The 24736-nt window shown below is 48.9% G+C and overlaps 1 protein-coding gene across 1 annotated transcript in view; it reads left to right on the forward strand.

Moving 5' to 3' along the window:
- Window positions 1–14381: 14381 nt before the first annotated feature.
- The window catches only part of ARHGAP35 (Rho GTPase activating protein 35), a 122666-nt gene continuing 112311 nt past the window's right edge, over window positions 14382–24736 (forward strand). The window contains exon 1 of the mRNA XM_075015966.1: window positions 14382–14550. The gene's annotated coding sequence lies outside the window, so the exon portion shown is untranslated. The remainder of the gene's footprint in view (window positions 14551–24736) is intronic.

Below are 24736 nucleotides of genomic sequence, written 5' to 3' on the forward strand. Positions count from 1 at the left end.
TGGTGTACATGCTGTCACCCTGACCCTGGGACTAGCATGTGATGCAGCAGCCCAGAATGCTGTCCTGGGGAGAGAAAGAGCCTATGAGCTATGGAGCTGGAGCTATGGAGGGAACTTAAAAGCCACCCAAACGGGCCAGTTGGAAAAAAGGCTGTTAGAGATGGAGAAGTTCTACCTTAAGTGCAGGGGACTGGACTGGAAGATCTCTGGAGGTCCCTTGCACTCACACCATTCTATAAGAATCTAAGAGGTGAGCCAGTGGATGAACTGGAGTCTGGGTAGGAGGTGAGGTGATATAAGAACTAGAGCACAAAAGTAGTGGACAAGGAAGTCAGAAGGAGGAGAGCAGGAACCTAGGAAAAGCTTCAGGTCCAGAGAAACAGGAGAAGAAAAAATCAAACCTGGGAATGTGAGCAGACGCTGCTAGAGAAGGGAAGTAAGTAGAGGGAAATAAAATCTACAGATGTACCAGCAAGTGCACAGACATGAAATATAATTGGTAAAAAAGGGACTTGATCAAAGATCTGTGTTAGATGAAAACAGATCCTGCAAACTAAACAAGGCACCCACTTGCAAAGGATGAACAGTTCAAAGGTGCCTAACAGACAAGTGAGGACCAACTAAGTGCAGAGACCCTGTTTGAGGATAAACTTGGTCAAAACTGGTACTGCTGTAAGCACATTGAATCAAAAAAGCACTGCACACTGAAGAAAGCCAAGAACTGAACTTACAGCCCAGAAGAGGAAAAACTGATTCTTCTCTGAAGTGACACAGGATATTGTTAAGTAATCCCTTTTGTTCTTGGTAATAGCTGTGCATTTGGTATTAAGGAATAAGGAAGAGTGGCCTGTGCAAACCTGCAAAGGTTCACATGTTGGTAATCTCTAGTTTATTATTGTAAGTCCTAAGAACATGGAAGTAGTCTGTGCTATTTATGTTCTTGATACAAGTTGGGTTTGCCCTTACAAACTGCTAAAACCAAGTTTAAACAGACTCCCTTTTGTATTGGTTTGCCTCTGTCTCTCCTGCTAAGAAGCAAAACCTCGGTTCTCCATGCCATCAGTCCCTGGGCTGCTCTCTGGACGCTGGGAGATTCTACTGCAATGCTCCAGCATTGCCTGGTGGAGATCCTGTCCTGTCTAGTTTGCCTTTGCCACCAGCCTCTCGGCTGCCCTTATTGACAGCTCTTTCCTTCCTCCCCGTTTCTTTGTGAGGACAGAGGGGAAAATGCCTTGTGCTCAGATTCCCCTTTGGCATTGAGTGCTGCTGTGTGCGCATGCCTTGGCCCATTTCCTGAGCACAGGGCTTCAGGGTGCCAGATCTTGCAAAATGCACGTTTGGGTCCTGGCTTATGTGTCTTCCAGACAGCCCATCTCACAGACTGAGGAGCAGTTATCTACCAGGACTACATCATTCCTGCCACTGAAAGTGAATCCGTCTGCTGTAAAGACTCCTGTCGGCCATTGCTTTACTTTGGCCATTCCATGTGCAATCTCATTCATGCCTCATCAGTAGATCCCCTTCCTGGTTAATCCTTAGGCCAGCCTCAAGCCCCACACATGATGTGTCCTTGTAACGCCAACAGACCCAGGCTGTTAGCACCATGGATAGAACCTGTGAGCATAGGGTCTAAAGCCCTGCACTCTACTGCATGAGCTAAAGGCCAGCTGGCTCTCAGCCAAGGCTGTAGAGCAGAGACTTCACTCACTTCAGATGAGGTCTCAGTACCTCTGAGTACTACATCATGATGTCAGCTCTTCTATCTTCTGCGGTGACTACTTGGTCCCCTCTAAACAAGCCCACTCTTTTATACCCAGCTCAGCTGGTAGTTGGGGTAATTTCCTATGTCACCTATGTCTTGGCCAACCCCTGCAGGATCAGTTATTTCGCTGTCTGTAGCCCCCATCCCTGTTCAGTGTTTGCTTGCCTTGACTGGAGGCCCCCATCAGAGACGTGGGAGCAAGCAGGTAGGCTCCCTCTCCTGTTCCCCAGAACTGTTCTGGTTAAACTCTGGAAGGTCTGCCCTGCTCAGTGTCTTTGCTGGCAGGACTGACCCTGCTTGGCAGGGCTTGTTTTGTAAAAAGAAAACAAAAAAATGTGGAGCCAGTATGGCTCTTCACCTCTCACCTCCACGCCCTACCAGGTTCCCACAGCTGGGGCTGCTGGAGGGATGGTGGGGGAGCTCCCAGCCCCCCTCTGCCACAGGATGTGGGAGCTTTGCCTCCCAGCCCCACAGCAGCCTCCTGGATATGCTCTGCTGCAGGGCTTGGGAGCTCCAGGTTGCAGTGGGGGGCCATGGCTCCATCTCTCTCTCATTTCTAACCTGCCGTAAGGGGGAGCAGCAGGGGCACAGAAGAGGGAGTGGGGGGCAGGGTGCTGGGGGGAAGAGGCGGCGCAGGGATGGGGCCTCAGGACGGGGTGATAGAAGGGTGGTGCGAGGGCTGGGGGAGGGGAGGGAGGCATGGTGTGCTGCTCCCGCCCCTTGCAAAATCCTTCAGCTCCCATTGACTGTTTTCTGGTTTCTGGCCAATAAGAGCTGAGAGATTTTGCTGGGGGTGGGGTGTGGGAGTGTTGCGCAAAGCCTCCCCTCCCCCCACCTCTGTGTCTGGAGCAAAGAGCCACATGAAGCAGCAGCAGTTTTCAACTATCTGGGCCTCCCCCGCACCCCAGTCCCTTACCCCAGATCACAACCTCCTCCTTCACCCAACTTCCCTCCCAGACCCCACACCTCTTCCATTAACATAATGGAAAAGTGCAGCCCTTGACCACTTTCCAAATTCTTGGAGTGCCTCCCCCGCCCCGTAGAAGATGATTGCCCATCCCCAGCTTAGTGCACAGCCTGCAGGTTGAGGCAATTTGGGGGGAAGCGCCAAGTTTGCGACACCTGCGAAGGCTGAGAGGTGAGCTAGGCGCTGCCTTGGTGGGCCCTGCCAGGGACCAAGGTGGGAGCTCAGCACCCGCCAGCCACAGGTGTTTGGCTGCTGGGGGAGGGGATTGCGGGAGGGCAGAGTGTAACCTGCAGGCAGGGCGGGAAGAGCTAGCCTGAGGGTGGGGCTTTGGGAGAGGAGGGGAGGGGCAAAATGGGGTGAGGAAAGGGCAGAGCAAGGGCTGGGTCTTGGAGAGGAGGCGGAGTGGGGGCTGGGGTAGGCGCAGAGTGGGGGGTGAAGCACCTTGTGAAAAGAAAAACCTCAGTGCCCATGGCTGTGTGCACACCCAGCAGGTGACAGGAGATGTCTTGGGAACTTCCTGCACAGGGATTTTGGATGCCTGGGGTGCTTACATGTTGGATGTGGGGCGACACCTAACTAGCGCTGTGAATATAGCCCCTGCTGGGTGATTCTTTGGCCTGTTCGGGCTCTGTAAAGACAATACTTTAGAAAGTTTACTCCAAAGATAAACACCAGCTCTGTTTGCAGCTGCCCCTGGGCTGTGGGGCTTCAGATCATAGACACATAGAACACTGGAACTGGAAGGGACCTCAAGAGGCCATTGAGTCCAGTCCCCTGCCCTCTTGACAGGTCCAAGCACTGTTAGACCATCCCCACCAGGTGTCTATCTCACCTGCTCTTCAATATCTCCAGTGATGGAGATCCCACAACCTCCCTAGGTCATTTATTCCAGTGTTTAACCACCCTGACAGTTAGGAATTTTTTCATGTCCAACCTAAACCTCCCTTCCTGTAGTTTAAGCCCCTGAGGGAGGTGGGACAGGTACATTAACTCTTGGGCAGCAAATATCCCTCTCTCAGTTCCTTCTTCCCCCTCTCATCCCTCCAAGCATCGCATCCTCCTCCAACCAGGCTGTCTTGTTTCTGGCCCTGGGTGCAGGCAATAGCTCCTAATTGTTTGTTTATAGTGTCCCTGCGTAGCTGTAGTATTCAGCATGGAGGTGTCTAGGATAAAGGTCTGTTTCCTAGAGCTGGCTGAGAGCTGTTTCCTGTACAGACTTGTATTGTTCATGTGCAGAGGGATTAAGACAACGAAAGGATTGACTAGCTCTCAAGTCTGGTTGTGAATGGCCCATGGGTATGTAATATATGTAATTGGGGATAGACATCTCCTAGAGCTGGAGGGGACCTCAGGAGGTCATCTAGTCCAGTCCCCTGGCCTCTCTGCAGGACCAAGCACCACCCCTGGCATCTATTTGCCCCGATCCCTAAACAGTCTCCTCAAGGATTGAACTCACAACCCTGATTTAGCAGGCCAACGCTCAAACCACTGAGTTAGCTCTCCCCCTTGTAGTGCTACATGTGCAAAAAGGGGGGTGTTCTAGAACAAGCTAAACTACAGGCTGAACCTCTCTAATCCAGAACTTTCTCATCCAGCAGCATCTGTAATCCGGCATGATTTTAGTTACCCGGATGACGACTTAGCATGGGTGCGGCCAAGTTTCCTGCAGTCCAATGACGTTTGTTTCCAGCCATCAGCCCTGGCTCTCAGTGTTCTGTGTTGTTATTTAGCTGTAATTTACTCCTAAACGTCTTCTAAGACAGGGGGAGCAAACTCTTTACATTGGGCTCCGCTTTTTGGCCCGGCAGTTTGCAGTCTCCCATGCCCAATCTGTGTAATGTCAACCAAACCAATGGAAATTTCTGTTATGTTCGTTTGAAAAGAGCCTCTTTTGTCACGTATAAGAATATAAGTCTGTCGAATGTAAAAGCTTTGCGAATCGGTGTATAAATGTGAATACACAGACATAACAACAGGAACGTATTTCAACATTTTAAATGAGATGGATGAGCCTGGGGCCCAGCAGCTGATCATGCTGTGCCCAAACTCCCTCCCAGAGCCTTAAGGAGGTGGGCAGCAGGGAGTCTAAATGGGGGAGGGACGTGAGCTCTGGGCATTCTGGGCACCGTCAGCATTTTGGCAAATCTGCTGCCCTTAGTGATAACCTGTTTCCTCCAGGCTGCATGGCTCCCAGTGTGCAGCAGCTGATAAGCAGCTGAGGATCAAGGCTGAGGTGGGGAGAAATTCCTCTCCCCCGCCTCCAGGCCCTACCCAGCCCAGACCAGCTGTGGACCTGCTGTGGCTGGGGTAGAGGCTCCCCTCGACCCCAGACCAGCTGGGTCCCTGAGAAAGGCCTGTCTCCCCATTGCAGCCCCAGGGCAGCCTGCTCCCCAACCCCCTTATCTCTGGCCCCACCCTAGAGCCCACGCTCCCAGCTGGCGCCCTCACCCTCACGCCATGGCCCAGCCCTCTACCCCAGCCCTGAGCCCCCTCCCACACCCTGAACCCCTCAGCCCCACTCTCACCATGTGAATTTTGTTATAGCGCCAATGTGGAGGTGATGTGCATGTACGTAACAAAATTCACTTGCACGTGGATGAGAAAAATTAGCCGGAATGCAGGCGTGACCCTGAGCTGCCCACATGGCCTGGGCTGCGCAGCTGATTTCCAGGGCTGGCTTGAGCAGAGCTAGTGCAGGTCTCTTCACCTGAGCTAGGAATTGTATCTCCCAGCTGCTGTGCAGACATACCTCATAAGCCTGGATTTCCCCTCCTTTATTCACTGTCCTGGTTCTCTTCTGACCCCCTTCCTGTTCTGATTAGACTTCGTGGACTGTTTTTGGTTGCCAAATCCACATTCGGAGCCTGGCCTAAGTAACTGCCCTGTAGTTCTGTGTGTTCTCCCACATGCTCTGTCCCCGACCTCCTGAGATTCCCTGATTGTTTCCAAACTTCCCCCCTACCTGCTCTGGAATGAGCCCAGGGCCATTTCCCTGGTCTCCAGGGTAATTATGTCATTATCTGGGTGTTTTTCAGCAGCATGTTCTGTTCCCAGCAAAATGAAACTGTGCTGGTCTAGTGGGTTATATAATTAGGATGCCTGTTCTTTATATTAAGAAGCTACGTGAATAATCACAATACAGTTACCGAGGGCGTGCTCAGCCGGAAGGTTTGCAGCCCCTGTTGGAATGCCCAAAGCTGGGAGGCCTGGGACCGGACACTTGGCTTCTCCTCCCTCACCCCCGTTTTCCACCACAGCAGGATTGTAAGTCCTGGATGCACAGCTGCTGCTGAACAACCTGCTACTCTACACTGACAACCCAGGCAGGGACTTTACCTGTGTGTGACAGCGGTGCAGCTCTGCATTTCTCTACCTCTTTCATCCAAAATATTCCAGACTTGGCCTCTGGTCTCCCCTACAACCTCCTCAGCAGGTTTAACCAGGAGAGTAGGAAATATACTCAAAGCACTAGAGCATTGGGGCCAACTCTGTGGGTGATCCGGGGCTGCAGCACCCACGGAAAAGAAACAGCGGGTGCCCAGCACCCACCAACCAGCTGCTCACTGGGCCCAGCTGCTCAGCAGTGGGTGGGAGACGCTAGGAGAAGGGGGCAGAGGGTCTGTAGGAAGAGGCAGGATGGGGGCCAGGCCTCTGGCAAGGCGATGTAGTGGGGGTGGAAGAGGTGCAGCAAGGGTGGGCACTGTGCCTTGGGGGGTGGAGTGAGGGGGTGGAGCACCCACCCAGAAAGAAGAAAGTTGGCATCTGTGCACCGGAGTCTTATCTATATTAGAATGCTTAGTGAGAGCCTTGATGGGAATTCTTTCTAAAATAACTCCACCATAGACTGGGTGTATAGGAACAGATGTTATTTCCCACAGACAGACGGAGGCTTCTGCTGCTCCGGAAGAAAGAGGGAGACCCCCTTAAAGCAAGGGGGTCAGGTTTATATAATTCTAGTGGTGCCCAGAAGGGACCTAGGTCATCCCTGCCCCTGCATCTGCCTACGTTTCTGGGAGGGAGTTTGGGTGTAGGAGAGGGCCTGAGGTGTGGGCTGGAGGCAGGACTTGATGTGCAGAAGGGGCTGCAAGCTCAGGAAGGGTGTTCGGGTGGGTGTGGGTAGTAGGGAGAGGTGGGGGCTCTGGGCTGGAGCAGGGAGTGCAGGGCATGGGGCTGGGGGTGGGGAGTTTGGGGTGCAGCAGTCTGGCAGCCCCAGGGCTGGGGCTCAGAGAGGAACATTCTCCCCAGAAGTTTTGGTGGGATGACTTCTCACATGTACCCAATGGCCCTCCCTGTTCTTTGTCACCTAGACAACCGGGTGACACCTTTCTGCCCCCCAGGAAACACAACAAAGGTGAGAGGAGGGGCCTGGCTGGTTTGAATTGGAACTGGGCAGTTGAGAAGTGGTCAGTCTCCTCTGGCTGGAGGGGGAGGAAGGAGGCCCAGGGATCCGACTCGGGGACCCCTCTGGGCCCCCTCTCCCCATGATGGATTATAATGACAGCTTCTGGTTTCTGTGCTGACAAGTCCCTGTCACCTCATAACCTCCCTGCTGAATGAGCGTCACCTCCGACTGCGAATGGGGACAGGGCCTGCAGGGGCGCATGGGGGTGGCAGGTGGGGTTGGGGGAGAGACGCAGCCCTGGACATTGGCGGATCTCAGCCCCTGAGCCCGGACTATTTCTGTAGCCTTAGCACCACGGGCCCATAAAACTCACTGCCCTGGTCAAAAGAGCTATAAAATGAACACCTCCCAGCCAACTGTGCCCAGCTGCCTTCCTTCCAGGGATCTACCTTCAGTATTCTCTCCCAAAGCCTATGGTTATAACTCAAATCATTGTTACTCCTAATGCACACAAACAAGCATTAGGGCATTGTAGCTTTCCCCAGGGCCTGCTCTTTCCAGAGCCTGTCTCCGGGAAGGCCGTTTCTTCTCAACTTGAACGTCTTCTACCTGGAGGGTCAGGCTTGGAATAGCCGCTTGACCGATTTCTCCCCAGCCAAGCCCATCTCTCAGATGGGCGTAGGATCCCTGCTCTAGAAGAGGCAATGCTGTGTGGCTGGCTGCACTTCTGGAAAGCTGGCCATTTCTGCCACAGTCATGTGGACTGTGGTGGGTATCTAGCAGCTCCCATTACAACTGATCAGGGGGCAGCAGTGTTAATCTGTATCTGCAAAAACAATGAGAAGTCACTGGACCTTCCTTGGAATCTTCACTACATCCATCTGGCGAAGCGGGTCTTTGTCCAAGAAAGCTTATGCACCAAAAAATGTGTTAGCCTATAACGTGCCACAGGACTTCTCATTGTCATTACAACTGAGGCAAAGATCACACTTGTTTTCCTTAAAGCAGAGCAAGAGAGACTTTTCCTTTCTGGAACCCAGCCAGTGCTACCCAACCTGAGGTCTACCAACTTTTCTTCTCCCAGCCTAGAGGTGTGGTTAAGGCCTATGAGAGAGCTAGCAGACTAAATACCTTAGAACCATGGTGTCCTACACACTTGACACATGGGGGTTACTTGGCCAGTTGAGTGTGGCTAGTTGGCTTGAACAATAACTAGATTTTCAGGATAATGTGGCTAGTTCAGAAGTGGTTGGACACCATGGCCTTAGAACCTAACAGCTGCGGTATTGAGCGGATCCTGGTCCATCTTGACAATGGCCCGTGCAGGGCTGCTAATGAGCAGGGGATTTGTTGGCTCTGTATTTAAAAGGGGCCTTTATATCACTGCCGGAGCTACACATAGCGTTGTCCAGGTGGCACTCAGGGCTGGATGGAGCAGTTGTGGTATGGTCCAGACGGCACTGAGGCTGCTTCTTCTAGCTCTGCCCCTTTTGCCTGAGGTCTCGCCCCTTCCCTGTTCCTGTTCCAATTTCCAGGGTTTCAGGGGGGCATATGGGACAATAATTATGGAGTGATCCGCTCTTGGCTTCTTGGCAGTCAAAGGTTTTTGGGTCCCCTGGAGTGTGTGTTTGCGTCTCTGACTATCTGGGCTAATAGCCGTTGATGAATCTATTCTCCAGGACCTGCTCCAGTTCTTTTTTTAAACCCGGTTGTACTCTTGGCCAACCCAACATCCTGTGGCCGTGTCTGAGTTCCACAGGTAAGTGGTACTTTGTGAAAGAAGGGCAGCCTGCTGTTTATATGAAACAGGTGGCCTGTTAATTTCTTTGGATACTTCCTGGTTTTTGTGTTGTGGGAAAGGGGAAATATCACCTCTCTGTCCGCTTTAGCCACACTACTCATGAGTTTATAAACCTCCATCATTCCTCCCCCATGCCCTGTTAGTCAACTCTTTTCAGAGGCAGTCAGCCCTAATTTTTATAGCCCCTCCTCCTAGGATCAGGCTTTGGAAAACCTTTGACTATTTGGGCCCAAGCAAGGGAACAATCCAAAGGCAGCATAACCTAGTGGACAGGGTATTTTTAATTAGCACTGTTACACATCTCATAGAGCTGGAAGGGACCTTGAGAGGCCATCAAGTCCAGTCACCTGCCCTGGTGCTAGGACCTATCACCATCTGCTCAGAGATTTTTTTTTTAACTCTAACCTGCCCCGGAACCTTGAAAGGTCCCCTCATGAACTGAGCTCCCAAACCCAGGCTTACACGGCCAATGCTCTAACCCCTGAGCTATCCCTCCTCACCCCATATCATGCTCCCATCTCAGTAGCTCTGTTTTTTATCTTCAGCATCTGAGGAAGTGAGCTGTAGCTCACTGTTGTGGGGTGACTGCTCCATTCCTACAGGGAAGGGGTTAAACCCAGCCCTGGCACAGACCCGAGGCAGAGGAGCCAGCAGCTGGGGCAATGAGCAGCCAGTTAGGGTACCGCTGGGGTGGTATAAATAGGCACTTCGGGAGAGGAGGAAGAGAGATGATTTTTGCTCCAGTAGTGAAGCAGGAGGTTCCTGGCTGCCAGGGAGTCTAGAGGGGCTCCCTGACACAGGGTAGAGCTGGGGAGTTCTGGCCAGCTGAGCCTGAGACAAGGCCTGGGGGTACTAGAGCTGCTGGGAGACAGCCTTACCAACGATGAGTGGCCACTTCAGACTGCAGTTTGCCCCTGAGGTAAGGGGCTAGATGAGGACTGGCAGTAGGTCACTCAGGCAAGGTAGCTGTAAGGGTTTGGGATTCCCAGGGAGATGGGGCATTGGAGCAGGGCAGAAGCCTGACAGGAGGGCCCCATGGTCTGGGAGGGAAGGAATCCTGATAAAAGTGGTGAACAGAAGACAGGTAACAGCAGCAAGACACCGTCCAGAAGAGGGCGCTCCAGAGACTGGAGAGCGAATTTCCAAGTGACCAGCAGGAAGTGCCATGGTGGTGAGTCCCACGCCCAGTTACACGCATGGTAGCTTACGCCCTCACCCCAGTAAATTTGTTAGTCTATAATGTGCCTGCAGACTATTTGTTTTTGCTGAAGCATATTAACACAGTTACCCACTGAGGTCTACTTTACATTAATCCCATGGTATGCACGATTTCAATTTGCACTTAACTTGCATTAATGCGAGTTGAGTGCAAATCGAAAGTGCTCCAGCCCCTCAGCTGGGGGAGCCTGGCGGGCAGAGAGCTGCTGTGGCGTGGTTCTCCCAGCTGGGAGAAACGGTGCCACTGCCTGTGTCTGCCTGCCGGGCTCCTCCAGTTGGGAGAGTCGGAGTGGCAGACAGCTGCCACAGTGCGGTTTCCCCCAGCTGGGGGAGCTGGGGAAAAGCTGCTCCTGGCAGCTGCATGGCTGGTCAGTTTCCTGGGTCCCACAAGCTGCCTGTTTCTTGCTCCCTGCCACTCTGGGAAGCTGGTGGGCAGGTCAGTTTCCTGGCTCCCAGAGCAGTGGGGTGTGGGAACCAGGCTACTGCCTGGTTCCCATCTCCCCTGACTAGTGCAAAATTTGAGTTGCACAGGGGCTGTGTTCCTCGGGGGGTCTATTTTACCTCCTTTTCTTGTCCCATCCATTGTCTGTCTTATCGGTTTAGATCCTAAATTCTCTGAAGTAGGGACTGTCTCTCACTGTGGTCTGATTTTGTCTGCGTATAACTATGTCTCTTAAGGATGTGTTTATTTTGTTTTAAATTTTGTTATGGACTGGGCATAACTGCTGCTGTTCATTCACGCTGAATGTAAAGAAATACCTGAAAGAATAAGTCTCTGGTCCCAAAACACAGGCAAGTGTCTTCATTAAAAAAAAAAAAAAAAAAAAAAAGCAAATACAAGGCTGCCTAGAAAGGCAGGTGGAGGTACTTGCTCGATATAGTTTTGTTGCCTGAGCCCTCACCTGGTGCTGTGTCCACTAGGTCACACTGCTGCCATATGTCCAGGGTTCTGTGCTCTGTATTTTTTCCCATGTAAAACCTTCCCTGGTGCTAAATCTGAATAAACAAGTCCTGTGGCACCTTATAGACTAAGAGGTAATTTGGAGCATAAGCTTTTGTGGGCAAAGACCCCCTTCATCGACGAAGTGGGTCTTTGTCCACGAAAGCTTATGCTCCAAATCATCTGTTAGTCTATCAGGTGCCACAGGACTTCTTGTTGTTTTTGAAGATGCAGACTCTCGGCTACTTGTGTGATACTAAACCTGAATCACATGCACCTTCACTGAGCAGTGATTCTTTTCTCACGAGGGTGGGAGCTGTGAGCATGGGGGGCAGTTCTCTCACTGGGCTGACAAGACTTAACCCCATCCTACTGATGCAAACAAGTCTCATTCCGGCCAGGGCAGGGCCTGGCTCCTGAATGCATTAGCAATTTCATCTTGTAGGTTTCCATTGCCACAGGGCCTTGACAAGAGCATCCAATTCTGGATGGAGCCTGTGGCACCAGCAGTGCAGAAAATGATCCTTTGACCAGCCAGAGAGAGACACCCTGGGGGAAGCTCTCAGGCTGTCTTCTAGGAGCGCACTGGAGATCTCGTGATTGGGCAGTAAATGGGGATGTTTTTGCTCAAGTTGTCCTGCAGAAAATGGCTTTTATTGAAGGCCCAAATGAGCCTGTGGGGAGGAAATAGAAAACAATTCACTGGTTTCAGGGACAGTGTTAGGAGTTCTCAGCCACACAGATTCTCCTGGGATTTGCCCAGGATCACCATTGGTGTTGCTCCCTGGAAGCTGAGCACTTGCGCAGCTGCCCAGGAGAGATTCAGGGGTTGCCCAGCTGGTTAGCAGAACACCCACAGATGGCAGCTTGTTTCTATTGGTGATACACATCTGTACACGCCTGGGTGCATAGAACAAAATTGCAAGGGGTGTGCCTAAGGCACAGGGTGTGGGCACAGGGAAGGGGAAGGGTCTAGTGTGGGGCTGAGTGGTTTGCAGGGGGTTTGCATGGACCCTGAGGGTACGTGGGGGTCGCACAAGGAGGAGGAGGGGGGTGTGAGTTGCTTGGGGGATGTGGAGTTATGGGTGTAAGTGTGGGGTGTGCACAAGGGAAAGGGAAGGGACAGGACTTGCATGGACTGTGCATAGGTAGTAGGGAGCATATGTGGGGCGTGCATGGTAATGGGGGAAGAGAGCATGGAACCTATAGGGAGGATGCATGGGGCATAATGCTGACACAAGGACATACATGTTTGTGTGCACCGGTGGGGAGTAAGAGGACATATGTGGGCACAAGCACAAGGACAGAGGTGGGGTTGGGGCACATGGATAGACAGAGGCAACGTGCGGGGGGAGCACAGTGGGTCCCATGCACTCCCCATTGTTGGTCCCCCATGACTCAACGCCAGCATCACGCCACTTTCTGTGAGTGCGGGGACATCTCAGCCTCTCCCCTAGAGCGGCACAGCCTGAGAGCAGCGCCAGCTTCCTAACTCATGTTGCTCTCCTCTGAAGCGATGTGGCGCTCTTGCAGGAAAAGGTGGGTGGGGATGGAGCGGGGTGGGGATGGGGAAAAATTGGGACATGAGTGAAGCAGGAGGGATGTAGGTGGGGTGTGCAAGAAGGGGGTGGGGCAAGAGGTGAGAGGGCATGGGTGGGGTGTGGGAAGGGAGTGGGGCAGGGACACGAGGCTGGTGTCCCTCCAGTATCCCAGAATATGGAAATATCACGTGCAAGCTCATTGTTAGGACAATTATGAGTTTTGAATTCTGGGTAGTGACTGTATTATATTTGTATCATAGCAGCACATAGAGCCCTGGCGCCATGCTCTGTCAGGGGCTTGCCTCTCCCCCACATGCGGCAGAGGGTCTCATGGGGGCTCCATCCCTGCCCCAGGCCCCCCCTGCAAATGGGGGTCCAGACCCAGAGCAAGCTGCTGGTGGCATGGGGAGAGAGGCAGGGCTGAGCCACTGAAAATAATCACTGAACATCAGATTGCGTGCCACTCTTGCCAGCCCCTGCTCTGCATCATTCACAAACATCTATCACATCTCCCCTTCATCGTCTCGTTTCTCAGCAAAATAGTCCCAGGCTTTTCCATCTCTTCTCCTATGGAAGCTGTTCCGTGCACCTTCGTATTTTATATCGTCCTCTGCACCTTTTCAAATTCTAATACCGCTGTTTTGAGATGGGGTGAGCAGGGAGCATTCAAGGTGTGGATGTCGCCTGGTTTTATACAGAGGCGTCATCCTATTTTCTGTTTTATAATATACCGCTTTCTGGCTGGTTTCTAACGTTCTGTTGGCTGTAGCACATGGAGCAGATGTTTTCGGAGAACTGTTGGCGATGACTCCAAGATCTCTTTCTTGAGTGGTAACAGGTTATTCAGACCCCATCATTTTGTACGTGAAGTTGGAATGTTGTTTTCTGTGGGGGTGTATGCTGTGGCCTGCCCTCACACGCTCATGTGGGCAGCCCAGGGTTAGGGAGGCATGCATGGGCTGTGGGGGGAGCATGCATGGGGTATGCACAGGGAGTGTGGGCAGGCATGGAGCGTGGGAGCATGCCTGAAATGTGCACAGGGGCTGGGAGCACGCAGAGGGATGGGGGTAAACATGGGAGGCAAGTGTGGAGTACGCATGGAGGTGGGGGAATGTGTGGGAATCAGGGGAGTTGGGGGACAGGTGTGGGGGGTCCAGGGGCCTGGCACTGAGGTGGAATCACACATCAGAGTATGTGCATGGGAGTAGGCAGGAGAGTAGTGGACACATGGGAGGGTGCATAAGGGACACACGTGAGGGCCCGAGTGGGGCTGCAGGGGTGTGCATGGGACTAGCACAAAGGTGGGTGGGGCACACACAGAGGCATATAGGAGGGCAGATGCGTGTGCACAAGGGTAGGTGGGGGCATGCATGAGGGGCAAGCAGAGTAGGGCTAGAGCGGCAGGCACGTGGATGGGTGGGGCACGTGTGGGGGCATGCAGCGGGCTGCAGCACCATGCACGAGGGACTCGCCCAGGGATAGGTGGCTGGGCTGGAGCGGCGTGCACACAGGTGGGGCCGTGCACGAGGGACGCGTGGGGAGCAAGGAGGACGTACACGAGGGACGCGCGTGGGGGGTCTGGAGCAGCGTGCACGAGGGTAGGCGGGGCACACGGGAGGGGCGTGCACGAGGGGCGGCGCAGCCCGCTCGCTCCCGCCGGCACGGAGCCTCCCGGCCCCGCCCCCCTCATGTCGCGCGCACGTCTACGCGCGCTCTCCCGCCCCCTCGGCGCAGCCCCGCCCCCTGCCGCCCTCCCGCCCGCGCGCGCTCCCGCGGCCCTCGGCGGCGGAGTCTGAGGGGAGGAGGAAGGACCGCGGCAGCCGCCGCCATTACAGGCCGAGCCCGCCCCGAGAGGGACTCGCCCCCTCCCCCGCCAGCCCAGCCCGGCCCCGCCGCCGCCCGGGGGGCGAACATGGCGCCGGCGCCGCCGCCCCCTCCGCCCCGCCCCGCCGCCCCGGGCCGGACCCGCCGCCGCCAGGGTAGGTATCGCCCCCCCTCCCCCCCGCCGGGCCCCTCCCCCTGCGCCGCCGGGAACAATGGGGCCGGGCCCCACCCCCAGCTTGGGGTGTGGGGGCCCCAATGTTGGCGTGTGGGGGGGAGTGGACACTTATCCCGGTGTGTGGGGTGACTCCCTATAGCCTGGTCGGGGGGGAGTTTGGGACCCCAATCCTGGTGTGGGGGGGGGAGCAGACCCCTATCCTGGCACGTGGAGGCCAGGAGGTGGAGAGATTCCCCATAGTCCGGTGTGGGGGGGGCGGCGTGTGGGTCCCCAATTCTGGTGTGTGTGTGGGGGGGGCGCAGACCCCTGTGCTGGCAAGAGGGGGGCGGGGTGCTGAGGGACTCCCCGTAGCCTGGTGAGCTTGTGAGACGGGGGAAGGATGGAGTCCCGCCCCCCCACAGCCCGGGCATGTGGGGCTGTACTGGGAGCCCACACCCACCTTGGCATTTGGAGGGGGTGAGGGATAGCGAGTGACCGCCCTGTACTGTGGTTTGGGGGATGTGGGGAGAGAACAGGGCAGCAGGTTGAGGAGCGAGGCCTTTTTCTCTGCCCCGCCATGGCCGAGAGAAGGTGGAGGACAGGGAATTGCCCTTTCCAACGTGTGGGGCCTGAGTGGGGAGGATGGGACAGGACTGTTTCTATCCCTCAGGCCCTGGAAGAGAGTGGGGTGTGTTGGAGGGGGTTTCCCTCACTCCTCTGATCATAGGGGTAGGCAGGTCTGGAAGTGCTCTCTCTCCCCCCCCCCCCCCCCGGCTGTCTGGTAGCCTTGTGTGTGTGTGGGGGGGGGGGGGCAGGGCATGAGGAGCCACCTCCTTCAGCCACTGCTCCCTGCTGACAGAGTGAGAAACATATGCTTAGGCCAAATGCCCTGAAGCCACCCAGTGCCATCAGATATCCTTCCTCCCAGGTCAGGGGTGTCCGCTGTGTTTGCCACTCGCCACATGTGGCGAATAGAACCCTGCGTTGTGGCGAATATGAGGAGTGGCCAGCCTGTGGCTTTCGAGCTGCGTGCAGCTCTTCTTGAGAGCTGCAGATGGGGAGTGCCGCCTGCCCAACTCGCTCATGTGCCCTACCACTTGGTGAGGGAAGTGCCTGGTGGCAGCAGCAGTAACCCTGGCGGCGGCTCCAGTGGCAGATCTGGTGGCTCTGCTGAGTCGCTGCATTGAATTAGAATGTAGGGGCCTGACTCTGAGGGAGGGCATTCACTTGGGGGGGGGCTGGGGTGCCTGGCTCTGAGGGTGGAGGAGGGCATTTATTTAGAGTGGGGAGAAGGCTTAGAGTGCGAATAATGTGGCAGATATGGAAAGACGATAACCACGTGTCTTTGCATTCCTGTTGGATGGGCACTGCTGTCCTCGGTGGCTGTTGTATCAGTCTCCGTCCTCCTGCATGTGGGTCTGCTCCCATCCATTTTCTTCTGTCAGTGGACAGCCCTACTTTGTGCCACAGGGAGGATGAGGAAGTATCTGTTTGCTGCTAGGGAATATTGTTTACTGTTCATGGGATTTTCTGCTATAATCCCTTACTTCACTTCTCCCATGTCTAAATGTGATCTGCTCCATCTTCAGTGCCAAGAGATTTCAAGGTATGCCCGCTTCCTTAGTCCTGAGGTACAGTGCTGCAGATTTTAGGTCTCACCCTCTCTATCCTCTTTGCTTTATGCTCCTTAAGGGAGGGGTCCAGAATAAATTGGTGGGAGACCACTTGTCCACACAAAAAGAGACTCTGCAACCCTATGCAGATGGAGAACTCTTGATTCCCCAGATAGTGGTATCACTGTTTTTTTGACTGGTACTATCATGACTCATTCTTCCCTGGTTTGCCAAGAGTTCCCCCTTTCTGTTCATATGTCTCCTCTCTAGTTCATCATAGAGCTTGGCTACCTGGGAGCTTCCTCGGTACAGAATAAATTCTGTAGTGGTTTAGCATGCTCAGTTAAGTGCCAAGTGATGGATGCCAATTTATCATCCCTTCTGCTCTACTAGCCACTGCTCACCATAGAACAAGGGCTTGATCCAGTCCTGTGCCAAAATTTGAGGTTTGGGGGTTCTGGCTGTGTCTGAGTTTATAGCATGCACAGGTAATTGGGAAGCCGTAGGCATTGGCTGGTAAAGTAGGGCAGGTGTCCCAAAGGGATTGGAAACTGTAGCTTTAAATCGTTCTCTACCTTAAAATAGAATAAATTGGCTTTCTTGGAGGGTCCTGTCTTTTTACCCATCCATTAAGTGCAGATATATATCTACATTTTAGTATAGTCTCTGAGGGCATCAAGCTGCATGTGTTTATAATGTTGCCCATAATCAGTTAGTACGGTCCAATCCTGTTCACATTTAAGTCAACTGTTACTGACTTCTGTGGCAGCAAGATCAGACCACAGCTCTCAGGGGTCAGTTGTGTGAAGACACTGATCAGCCTTTGTTTTATCGTCTCTTATATATAAAATATGAAATCCTGCACGTGTGTTTAATCCTGTTTATATACAAGTCACCAAACAACAATATTCTTATGTGATGTAAATCAAAATAACTTCAGTGATCAGTAGGACAGTCATGAGTTTTTAATTGTAAATGGTGTTGAGGAATGTTTAGTAAAGCTTGTGAGACAGAAAACACAGTTTATCTGAATTTTTAGCCAGTCAGTTATAATCAGGAAGTTAATTTGATCTGCAGTTTCTGAAAGATCTTCAGTTTCATTTACACTCTGCAGGAAAAATTGTGCAGCATTTTTGTTCCAGGAATTCAGGTTTGTTCTCTTAAAGTATAACTTTGTGAGGTCTGAAAATATTTTTAAGCATGGCTTTCCAGAGCGTGGCAGTAAATATTTTCTTAGCATGGTGAACCAGAGGTTTGGACCTGGTATTTTTAATAACCATCATTCACATTCCTACTGGAAGAAAATATTTGTGTATGTTCTTGGGCTTTACATACTAGAATGAGCAGACAGATTTATTAGGATCTGTTTTATTTTTTCCCTACTTGCTTGAGGTGATAGCTGATTTTGTAAAGACTGGAGGGATGAGCAGATCTCCATGCTGTAAGTTGACACTGAAGGAAGGAATTCAAAGCCAATAATATATTTATATCCACTTTTGTTCATGTATTGATGGCTTCAAGAATCTGTGGCTCTTTGTTTTCCGCGGTGGTGTGTTTTCTGCATTCTCATCAGTTGAACCCCTTTAGTAAAGGTATAGCTGTGTTGGTGAGGCCATTCTTGTTCAAGGAGTGGGTGATGAGGGTGTGTTCCTAGTTATTATTTCTGTGAAAGGAACTGGGTATTACCTCTTTGGAAGGTAGCAATCGCCATGTTGATGATATCTGGTTTCCTGACATGTAAAGCTGTTCACTGTCACATTCCAATATAGAGTTACTTTTATTTTTTTCCAGTGTTGCTGGGACCTCACTTTATATCACCTAAAGTACTCTAATCCCAAAGATGTTGGATCAGTTAACGAACACTACTGAATGAAAAGTTCTTGTTTTTAATCCATGTTTGGTTGTACTGTCATTATTTGTGTTCAACATGTGATATATAATACAGAAGTGCCCTTTTCCTTTTTTCAGTCATTCAAATGGAAATTATTTCATATTTTAGGAGGAATCCAAACAATGTTTTTGCCTTTGTATTTGACTATGTATTTTTTAAAGCTTAACTTTTCACGCTGAATCATTGTTGACCCAGTGCTCCAGTAGCAAAGGTCTGAATGAAAGGCTTGAGTTACTGCAATTTGTTTTTGTCAGTATTCCTGAAAACACACAGCCCTGTTTTTTAATTATTTTTTATGGTCATTCTGGAGTTTTAGAGGGTTATTATGGAAGAAATCTTTTAGTTCTCTTGTTCTTCTGTAATCTTAACAGTTACGTATGTCGTGATTACAGTGGAAGGTGGGATTATTATCAACATTATTCTCTTGAGCTGTGAATTAACTAAATTATTGTTTAAAATACTGTGCTCTTCCCATCCTGTTTTATACACGTGATACTTTTTGTTAAACTTGGATTCCTGTTCTCTAAATTATCAAGAAATGTCAAAACTACAACTGGCCCTGTTTCCCTAGGATTTTAAAGTGTATCTATCACATTTTGAAAACACAGCTTTTTTTCTTATGTATGTCTGGCCTTGGAGACTGCATTTGTCTTGTTGGGTGCACTCCATTATAGGAACTTTAGTATTATTCTCTTCCCCCCCCACCACCGAAGGAGGAAGGTGTGTGGGAAGCTCAATACAAATGGAGATAATTTTTGGCAGCTAGAAGACATGTTGGACTTCTGGTTGTCTTAGCAGCAAGTTGAACTGAATTTTGTATACATAGCCACTATACCAAAATACAAGTTGCTATATTGATGCAGTCTCTATTTGGACTCTTCTGCAAAGTGAGTTTAGCGTATTCAGCAAGCATGGTGTCTCTGCAATGAAGAAAAGAATATGTCCTATCATAAGCTCATACTCTGCTTTCTAAAATACTTCAACTTTTTTCTGCTATGATTGGTGGCCTGGTTACCTACAGCAGACCCCTGGTTTTGCATGGACTTGACTTATGCATTTATATATTAACGTGAGTCGAGTCCAGGGGGACCCTACTTTCTTGCACCCTGCCTTGCTGCTTACCCCCACGCTGCCAGCCTTCTCAGAGGTTCCTTAGGAGGTAGCTCCTGCCTTGTGGCTGCCCCATACTGCAACACTGGGGGTGGAGAGGGCCAAGTCGTGCTGGGGGTGGAGCTGCCCAGGGCCAAGCCGTGCCGTGGCTGGGTGGTGGCAGGGGCGCCATGGCTGCTCCACGTGGCCAGCGGCTGGAGTAGGAGGCCCCGCTGGCCACCCTCAGGGGGAGCAGGAGCTGCTGGCTGAAGCAGAGGCTCCAGCTGTCCGCTTCCCCCCAGCCAGGGGAATTTCCCCCCACCCCATTTACGGGAAATTTGATTTAGATGGTGGTTGCCCAGGACGACTCAACCTCTGTGTAAATTGAGGCTTTTTTGTATTATAATTTTTTAACGGCTTGTAGTAATATTTAAAAAAAATCTGAGAGCTTCCAAAATCTTTTTCTTTAAACAAACAGTAAACATTTATAGTCGCTTGACAGTGTTCGTTTAAATATGAAGGACTGTTTCTCCCTTTGGGACAATCGCAGTCATCTTCCAGAATCAGATTTTAGAGATGCTGTACAGTCCACAACATACATTAATTTGCAAAGTACATACAAGGATATAGTATAAGTGATGCATAAATTGACCATGACCAAAAGCAATATGTTTCTTTGAATATAAAAGCAGCATGTTGGAATTATGTTGATTTTTACATATAGTTGAAATGAACCTCAAAGGAAAACCTTTAAAATCCCAGTTTTTCTTTCTCCATGGGAAGTTCAATGATGTACAGTTTCATAATCTGTTGGAACCTCTGCATGTGTTGACACATGGCAGCTGTGAGAGTGATCACACTTCACAGGAATAAAATGAGAAAAATCATTACCCTTAATTGCCATAGGCAATTAAAAAGACCTTTTTTTGGTAATAAATTGTTTACAAATAAAAGTGGGTAATATGTTATATATGCAATTATTAGACATCTGACAGTGATTCTTAGATCTGGATTTTTAGACAAATAGGGGCTTTTATATCTAGATAGTGATTTTATAGGGGATAGGATACCTAAATGGACTTAAAATAATTGGCATTTTAATCTAGCCAGCTAGAGCTTGGAGTGGATGCTTTCTTAGGCTGTAGGTGGACTGCTGGCTGATGCTGCTATTGTGATGTAATTTTTAATGGCCTGGATTCATTGATTTATTTCTTTAGCCTGCTGACTGATGTGAGATTCAAGCACTGATTAGTCAGTAAAAGAATGCAAATGAACCCATTAGATAAAAGTTAAAAAAAAAAAAAATGTGAGGACTAGCTTTGGGTCTGCAAAATTGGCATTTGCCCAGTGAACAGTCATTGAATACAAATGCTTGGAAGCTGGTGGGTTTAGCTCCAGTGGCCAGTGAATTTGAGGGTTGCATGTCTGAGGTTAGTGCCTTTGTCTTGTTTATGCCCAGATCAGCTTAGCTTTCAATGTAACTTGGTGGTGTTTACCTTTGTCATATGTAATATTTTGGAGTTTTATACAGTGCTGTCATCTGGGTTCTAGTTCAAGGTCTGGTTTCTTGTAGCATTTGATACTGTGGAATGAGGAAAATGCTGTAATAAGTATACTCAGAATAATGTACGTTACTTCTACTTTGATTCTTGTGGATGTTTTTCTTTTTAAAAATTTATTTTCTCATGATCTGGATTATTCAAAATTTTGCTCTTTTCTTGAGTCCATTGGAATCTGTTGAAAATAAACAAAAATCTGTTTTATTTTTGCCTACCACTATTCTGAGTACATGTTATCAAATATGATTGTGGACCTCTATTGCTCTTGGTTACGCTATCACAGTTACTTTTTTATTCCCTGAAGTGCAGTGTAAGGCAATCTGTGCCTAAAGATTTGTAAGATTAAGACCATAATCCTGTCAAATGGCCTTACTCAGATATTTTGGTTAAGTACTTTTTTAACCATCAGGATCATCCATATTCTCAGTGAAACCATGATTTTTCTTTTCCTTTTCCTTTATTGCTGCTGTCTCTTGGCTCTGCAGCTCTGCTTCTGTCTTTTTAGAGATAGCTGGGCAGGACCCTTCCCCTCCCCTCACCCATCAGTGCTGCTCAGTTGGCTGGAGGGGTCACACAGCTTAATAATGTTGTCCATATTCCTTTCTCTCCCCTCCCAGGGGCAGTCTGCTGTCTGTGAAGTGCTTCCAGTGTTTCTCTCTGACACAGCAGTGCAGAGCTCTTTTATTTGGTCTTTGAGCCAGCCTCACTTATTTCTGACCATTATTTGTCACTTCTTTGCTGCTCCGCTCCTCCACTTGATGACAAATCTTCCGAGTGTTTTCCTACATAGTTTTTTAAATACCCTTTGGAATCCTCATCTGATTAGAATGAAATTTTAATAACAGTTTTGTCTATCTGATATTAGTACATTGGAATTTGTTCATTGTAGTTGTGCCCTAATTTTAGTTATTTGTTAAAGGGTGTGGGAAGTGTAGTGACAGGAGACTGGAAGGAGTAAGGCTGTAATAGGAACTGTTCACTGAAGGTCTAACACCCTGAAATATTGCTCTTCATGCTGCTAGATTTATCTAGTTTTTATTATTTGTGTGGGGGGGGGGTGGAGGGAAGTATAGTTTTACATTTCTGTTTGGAAACCGAAGCCCTGCCATCACATTCCTCGAGTGGCTGTATTTGACTGCAGTCTGACATTTTATTCTTTATTAGAGAATTTTACTCTTTCCTACTAAATGAATTGGATGGGCACTGTGCATTCAGCAACTTGTTCCTTGGATCCCTGCTCTGTTAAACTCATTAAAGATTTTCACATTTAATTGGTACCTGGTACTCTCATTCTTCTACTTTTATCTTGCCTTTAAAAAGATTGTTACGCTTTGAAGAAATTTTCCTTGCTGACTGGGATTTCTAATTTTAGGATGGTGTCACCCAGGCTTTTCTTAGCTAATCAGTCACTGGTCCATTTGTCTTAATTCCTTTGATATCCAGTGTGATCTCTAAGTTGGCCTACAGTGGTAAAGCTGCATTGGTCCATAGTTAATGCTCTTACATGGCTGTGGTTTCAGGGTAGGCTGTAGTAATGAAGCTGCATTCCTCCCTTCAGCTAATGCTCTTATGTGCATTGGTAATGGGTCTGTATCTGTCATTTCTTTTGGATATTTCAGAAGCCTTTGATATGGATCTTTGACAGCGACACTGTTTTAGCTTGCCTTAAACCCTGTGAACTGCTTACTGGGGATGTTTTACTATGGCTTAAATGTATAGGAGTTAACAGGTAGTCTGGTAGCAGGCAGGTATAAAGCTGCAGCTCCCATCATCTTGTTAAAATAGTAGACTGTATTAAACAGGATATTAGGGTACAGGAAAACCCAGGATGGATTGATTTAAATCTCTCATTTAGATCAAGATTTAACTCACCAAAACATTGTTTTAAACCAACAAAAAAGCTAAGACTCACTCTGCTTGAGTGCACTTAATTTTGGAGTAAGCCCCATTGAACTCACTAGTACTTCTGTTTTTTGAGAAAACAAGTATAGAATGGGGTTCCCTTAGAAAATCTGAACTATGCTGGAATAAAATAGGGAATAGATTTATGGCATCACCATTATGGTCTGTGACTACGATGTTGCAAAAGAAAGGGCATGTATTATGTAATATGAAATAAGAAAATGAAAGTGGCGATTGGCAACTCTAAATTTTGTACTGCAGCTTTCCCTGTTGTATACTTAAGTGATGAATTGTAAATCTAGTTAATTTAACAAGACATAAGGATTCGCTAAGCTAAACTTTTTTCCCAGCAGCGTCCAACTTGGGAGTTCACTTGTTAAATCACTTATATTGAAAGGCATAGAGAATGTATTGAAGAAGGAGAATACATTACAAAGTGAATTATTTAAGTTACTAACCAGTTTATCCACTCAGCCAAATCCACATCTTCACATAATTGTCTCCCAATAAGCAGCTTTGTTTCATTCTTGCAGCTAGGCCCTGCATCATCATCTTGCTCTGTTTGCACTTGACACTTTTTTCTTTTTTATCTAGGGAAATAATTTCTTCAAAAAATTCCCTAATAGCCATGAATTTTTCTGTGGCGAAAGTGTGGGGGAACGTAGGAAGCTGTGTGGTGAATATCTTCTCTTTTTCTTTCCAGTCCACTCCACAGTTCCTTTCTATGCTGCCTTCATCCTTTCCCATGTATTGTCTTTGTCTTTAAGACAATGTTTAAGCTAACTCCTCTGCCGTGCTTTCGCCAAAGTCCACCATCACACATGGGCATAGAACAACAACAGTTCTATCCAGCTTGTGTGTGTCTTTGGCCATGTTACTTTTTAGTCAGCTGAAAAACTGAAATTGAAAACCCAAAACTTTCAAGAAAAAGAACTAGTAGTTAGGCTGGACAGACTAGAGCCTTAATTTATTTTTATGAGACCATAAGGGTATGTGTAACATGTTTGTGATGAGATTTAATTGTAACTGTTATTTTTAAATGAGAAATTTAGTATTTTATTGATTTATTTAAAAAAAGATGTAAATAAAATCCAATTAAAATGAAATCTAACTTTTTGATAATTTTTAAAATATCATTGACTTTTTTTAAGTAGCTAGGGAGAACTTATAAAATACTCTTCTGCCCAAGTGTTGGGAAAACCTGGAATTTGTTCACCTTTGTTGTTTTATTTCTAACTATGCTCAATATATTCAGTGTTTAATTGTCTTCTTACAGGTAACTGCTGTGTGCTTCTGCATTCTCTTTATTTCTGTGTATTTGTCTGTAACTCTTGCCTGTATTTCTGTTTAAATGTTGCTGTGCATTTAGTTTAAAATTTTGGTTCTGCTAATGCTATGTTGGTTTCCTATTGTCAGAGATGCACAGGTATGTAAAATTGGTCATGGTTTTTCAGGGTCTTGCCGTTAGTTTTGGAAATACTGCTTCTTACTGACTTCTTAGATGATAACATTTTGCTGTCTTAGTCTCTTACAAGATTCCTGTTCTCCTTACACCTCTGTCCTGCTTTGTATTTTGAGCATACCTTTGTACTGGAGACAGAATATAGTCTGTCATCCATTGAAACTGCAACCCAGACACATTCACTGGTGTATCTTTCATTATTATCAGGCTTCCTCAGCATCTCATGAAAAGCTGTAAATGGTCTAAAGTTTGGAATGCTATATACATTTCTGCTCCAGATAGGTCAGGGTACATGTTTGAACTAAAATAGCTCATTTTTAAGACTTGTTGCTTTGCCATACTGATCATGTTAATTTGTGTCTTCAGACTTTCTTTGCTAGCATGGGGAAACAGATTTCTTGGGTCCCAGACTCTTCCTCTGCCCTGAGATGCACAGAACAGTGACTGCTATTAGTTAATTTTTTTTATCATCTAGCTGAGGCATGATCTTGAACTTTTACTTTAGTCAGGGAGACAGCAGAGTGCTCTTCCCCACCCCCTTCTATAGGGCCTGATTAACGGAAATAATTCCCATTCACTTCACCAGGATTTGGATGAGGCTGTAAACTGTTAAAAAACACAGCCTAATTCTCCTTCCTGTATTCGGAGCTTTTGTTAAAATCCGGAGTGTT

The sequence above is a fragment of the Carettochelys insculpta genome, chromosome 22, assembly GCF_033958435.1.
Source record: "Carettochelys insculpta isolate YL-2023 chromosome 22, ASM3395843v1, whole genome shotgun sequence".
In the NCBI taxonomy this organism is placed as follows: Eukaryota; Metazoa; Chordata; order Testudines; family Carettochelyidae; genus Carettochelys; species Carettochelys insculpta.